Consider the following 6,000-nt stretch of genomic DNA (forward strand, 5'->3'; position numbering starts at 1 on the left):
AAAACTACTTTAAGCCATATTCATCAAATCACAGTAGTAAAATGAAAGCTAAAAGAGTAGGGAAGAGAAATGCAAACATAAGATAACACGCTGATGTGTTATCGAAGAGGAAACTGCAGAACTCGGCGAAAAACCTCTCCGCTACCCTCCAAGCCTAATCTGCCCAGTGCACTTGAGCCCTCCAAGCTCCTACTCCAACAAGGCTTCTCAGAACCATGTCTTGTCTAGTTTTCCAGATCCAGTAATGCGCTCGATTACATCCGCTTGGCTTCTTCCAATGCTTCCCAGCAGTACCAAAACCTCACTTGACACTTAGAATGGGTGTTATAAGTGTTTAGGCTATCAACCTCTCAAGGATTTGGATATGGAGAGGTAGGAGTTGAGGAAAACCATAATGGATTTTGTAGATGATTGTGAGTATGAAAATCTTTGTCTCTCCAGGGTTGTGGCTAGGGTTTTCTCTCTGAAAGCACTCCTCTCAATATGTGGGTAATGTGGTTATATATAGTATGGGTAGAGACATGGTGTATCAGATATGACAAAAAAAAAAAAGAATGTTTCGTGGGTATCTTGCGGGAAGGCCTTACCCATGAAACACTCGCGAAAACCAGCTGTCACCATTTGTCATGACTCTTCGCATTCCAGTCATGTGCTGATCACATGGCTTCACTTCGCGGGAAGGCTTCTCGCGAGCTACCCGTGAAAACTCCTTTGATCTTCAATTTGCCTTGAGTCTTCACACTCTCTCACACACACAACCCTTACAAAGAAATTACACATAAAATACATGGTACTTAAGATTGAACAAAATTGCAATTAAATTTGACATGGAATTAAAGCCAACACAAAATAGTTGTAAATCACAACTTTACAATCTTCCCTTTTGGCTATTCCATGACAAAACCCCTAAAATAGACTCTAGACTTAGACGCAAGTTTGGGAACAGTGGAAAAACTCACTCACACCTAATCTAGAAGCTGTGAAGCACTTGCACGTATACACCTGTATCCTGAAACACTCACACACAAACAAAACTTTCATTAGGCTTATGACACAACGTACGTATAGGAACAAGTAAAATGCGATCAAGGTAATAAGCAATATATAAACTATGAAGCATAACTTGATCATATAGGAACAATCATTGAAGAACGACTACGATGATCATTTAACTAGTAAAAGATCATCCAGACACACAATGAAATTAAGAGCAATGCAATAATCAATTGCATGTCCAAACACACGACCAATGCAAAACATCAAAGTATTTACCGTTAAGGATACAAGATCCAACAAGGGCACATGTGTGTAGTACTAAAGATAATGTATGCATTAATCTAAAAGTACTTTAAAAAGCTACAAAAGCAGAGATACAAATAAACAAGGTATTGAATATAAACTGAAAGTTTTAAACCAAAGTACTTAAAAGCTTGAAAAGAAAGCAATGTAAATAAAAACTAAGAGACAAAATATTGTGCTTGCGTGCTTTTGATTTTGATTTCCAATGCTTCCCCTTCAATTTAGCTCTTTCTCCCCCTATCATTACACTCCCCCTATCATGGACCATCTCCCCCTTTTTGTCATGGAATAGGTAGTCTTCATCTTCCTCTAGCTTCCTTTGAATTTGATCCAATTGGGTTTGGAGAGATGTGAACTTTGTGTCGAAACGAATGTGTTGGAACTACATGATAGATGCAAGTTTGAATAGCTTAGTGCTGATGTCATGGATAGATAGCATGATGTTGTCTAACTTCTCATCATAGGAATGAGAGCTAGAGCTTGAACTAGCATGATTGGCATGACTCTCTTGCTTGGTTCCCTTTCGGGTGTGGCTAATGCTAGCATTAAGAGTGCGGACGCTGATTGGATTTGGCCATGGGTATGGTCTCTCATCTTCCAATGGATGAACGCCTTTGAGCTTCAGAATTTTTGAGATAAGGCAACTAAAGAGAAGGTAGTTCCTTGAGGCAGTCCTCTCAGCTGTTTTGCTCAAGATGTGGAAGATATTAGAGCAAATATCAATCTTTTCATCATTGACCAAGTCATAAAGAAATAAGGCCCGACTGAGATTCATATAACTGGTGCTTGAGAGAAAATAGAATTTATGGAGCATGATTGTTGTAAGCAGCCTCAATTCGGGTGATAGTGATGCAACACTTACCTCTTTTCCATTGGAAGCGAATTCCAAGTTCTCTCCTAGAGTTTCCCAAAGTAAATCCTGCTTGGGATCTAAGTCATCATACACTGGAGGCTTTGGAAGCATAGGGTGGTTGATACGCAGTATGTCAACAAGATAAGTGGGTGTCACTGTAAAGCTCTTTCCTCTAACCCAACATTTCAGCTCATCTCCCTCAGCAATGGCATTCGCATAGAATTCCTTCACCATATTCTCGTACGGTTTATCAATGCTTGATAGAAGGAAATTCCAATCCTTGGTAGCAAACCATTTTGGAATGCTCGTATCAAGAAGAGTTGCTTGCTCAACTGCCCTTTCAACCAACAAGAGGGCATCATTGAAATATTTCTCATAGACTTGAAATGCGGCGAATGATCTGAACTTGTCAACATCATATAATCCTATTGATGATCCTGTCCTTTTTAGCTTCGGGGTAAAGCTATCAAGATCAATCATGGGTTCTTTCCCTTTGCTACTACTCCCTTTCACAGCTGATTTCTTGAAGGGAGACATCTGCAAAAGCAGAGACAAAACATAAAGAAACAAGTGCGAAAACACAAACACAAGAACAAAAACTTGATTAGTACCAAGTTAGTCCATAAAACAACTACAAAGTCCTAAAAGGAACATAAAAAATGTCACAAAATCATGTTATAAGTGCTAAACATGCAATAACATAGATCTAGCATGATTGAAATGCAAAACATGACAAGTGAACAAGTGTGTGCATCAAGTATGCATGTGGTGTGCATATGTGATGCATGAATAAGGCATGAAAAAACACATATGGGTCAAAGCGTGTAAAACACACAACCAATGATCATGGTAATCCCCAAAGTTTGGTACTCATTGGAGTCCAAAACAACACCAAAATGCCATTTTGGCATTTTATCAAACACTTGATATGCACCTATAAAACTAACATGTAGGCAACGCATGAACATGAGTGAATCTTGCTTAAATACATGTTAAAATGCCATGATTGGCCAACAGAAACACAAAAAGATCAAATGGGACAAAGCCAAATTAAGAAATTGAAAAAAATTTCACAAAATTTAAGTTCCCAATCATTTTACAAAAATGAACCCAACTTAAGAATACCTAGAATCTAAGGCATAATCTAAGTAAATAAGGAGAAAAGATTGAGTAAAACATACCTTAGAGAGCATTTTTGAAGCAATTGCACTTGAAATTTTTTGAGTGAAAATAGGTTTTGGGTTGTTTGAGGCTTGAGGGAAGCGAAGTGAGGGAAAACAATTGAGTTTGAAAAAATTGTCTACATCAGCCCTTTAAAACTGAAAACATACGTTTTTCACGGGTTAGCTTCTCACAAAGTTACTTGCGAAAAATGCCTTTGAAGCTTAAAACTTTTCGCGGGAAGACTTTACTTGCGAAATAGTCACAAGACAGTTGTGAAACTTTCTATATGAAATTTGTGTTTTCAATATTTTGTCTAAACCCATTTTCGCGGGAAGAGCTTAGTCGTGAGCTTCTCATGAAAATGCCTCTGAAGGAGTTTTTGTTGAAAATCATGAAAAATACAATTTGAACAAAAACTCCAAACATGAAGCATAAAAACACTTTAAAAAACATTATAAAATACTCAAAAATCTTTTTGGGTTTGATCGACAAGCAATTGAGTATACACGTCACATTTGAGCATGTATAATCACACAAATGAAATAAGTATCCATTGAACAATAGACTTGTGTGCTGTGTGTGTGTATCAAATGTGGAATAGTCCTTAGTCTAGAGTGAAGCTTCAATGATCAATTCAATCAAGTCATACACAACTAGTACTAAGTCAAGTGGTCTATCTCAACTATAGAAATGAGCATATATGATCTCTCACAAGAAAATGATTACATATCTTTGAAGCTTTTCATTTGGCTTCTTTACAATTCATAATATTTGATAGATTTTGAGCAATAAATCTCATTTTGAGATCGGTGCCTGAAATTTTTGATATTTCAACTTTGAGAGTAAGCTTTTGGCTTTTTGAGGCACCATACATTTCAGTACAAGTCGCTTTCTCTTTTTCCTTGACAAATACTAGTTTGTGCTACAGCTTTTGCAACTCAATATCTCTTTTCGAGATTTTACATTTGATGAGCTATAGAGCAAAAACATAAAAATGTGGGAAGATATATAGGAACAAGTCTATGCATGTGTTAAAACCATCAAGACTATTGACTAAACATTCATGACAAGCTTGAAGATCGATTTACGACAATCACATAGATTTCAAGTTTTTTCCACAAAGATAGATGTGCGTACAAAACAAGCTAAGCTCGTAAATGCACTACGCCATTAGTACAAAGGTACTAGGCCAAACTCACATGTGATAAATACAACACAAGCGATCAAACTTTTTGGAGATTTTTCAATTTTTATGGGTTTTTGAATTTTTTTTTTCAACACACTCAAAAACAGAACAAGTAAAGTAAGATCAACAAAAACAAGTACAAAACAAAACTTGTAAAAGAAACATGCTATAAACTGGAAGCAAAGGCACAAGTGGATTATGCATGTCATGATGCATGACTCTACACATTAGAAGTATTAATGCATGGACATAGAGAGTGATCATACATGAGTACCCTTCTTCACCCACACTTTACGAGTGTTTTGGATGAGACCCTTAGATGGAGGGGTGTGACCAACATAACTTTCCAACCTTGAAGTAAAGCTAGCAAGGCATAGTGAAATGCTCTTCAACATTTCCATAACGTATCCAATGAGATGTCCCTCATGTTCTCCCTTAGGTTGTGCTCCCTTTGGTCTTTTCTTTGAACTTTCTTGACCACGCATAGAGTCAGCCTTCTTGAGTGCATGAAGCTTGAAACAATTAGGCCTTGTGTGCCTTTGAGCGCCACAATGATGTCACATATGCTTCACTTGAGGCCCCCTTTGGTTTTTGCGTAATGACTTCCCTTTATCCTTTGTTTTTGCACCAATGATTCTCTTTACAGCAGCAAGCATCTCAGTCTCAAGCTTCACTTCTTTGAGTTTCTCAACATTCTTGGCTGATACGAACCTCACTTCCTTCTTAGGTTCGCTGCTGGAGCTTCCTTCTCTGGTATACCCCAAACTGGTCTTATCATGTGAAGATTTTTTTGAGTATAGCACGTTGTCAAGTTTCTTGGTGGAGATACACTCAACCTTAACATTAGCTTGGGTTACTTCAAGTTCAAGAAACTTGATTTTAGAGTAAGCTTTAGCCAACTCTCCCTTGAGTCCTTCTACTTCACATTTTGCTTCCTTAAATTGCACAGTGGTACACCTATGTTCTTCTTCAATCTTCTTCATTTTTCTCACAGCATGGTTCGTAACCTTGTCATATCTTCCACAATCTTCTAGCAAAGAATCATATGCTTCTTGAAGGTTATTCTCACCTTCATTTTGGCATACATCTTCATCTTCCGATTCTTCAACTTCCTCACCCTCGGAACGCTCACCAAGTTCATCAACCAAATTGCTTAAATCATTCTTAGAGTCAACAAAGGTAATTACCATGAAAGCCCTATAATTTCTGTCACTGTCACACTCTCCTTCCGTGTCTGAATTTGAGCTTTTGGAGTTGCTAAGAGTAGTGGAAAACACCTTACCCTTTCCTCTCAAATAGTTAGAACATTCTTTCTTAAGGTGTCCATGACCATTGCATTCGTAGCACACGATTCCTTGAGGGGGTTGAGAGTCCTTCCCATCTTTCTTCTTGAACTCCTTTCTACCAACTTTAGAGGATGAAAACTTTCCTTTGTTGAAAGACTTCCCCCTGTTTTTCATTTTCAGAAATTTTCAGAAGTTCTTGGCAAGGAATGCTA

This window comes from Castanea sativa, chromosome 11, assembly GCF_040712315.1.
Source record: "Castanea sativa cultivar Marrone di Chiusa Pesio chromosome 11, ASM4071231v1".
Lineage (NCBI taxonomy): Eukaryota > Viridiplantae > Streptophyta > Magnoliopsida > Fagales > Fagaceae > Castanea > Castanea sativa.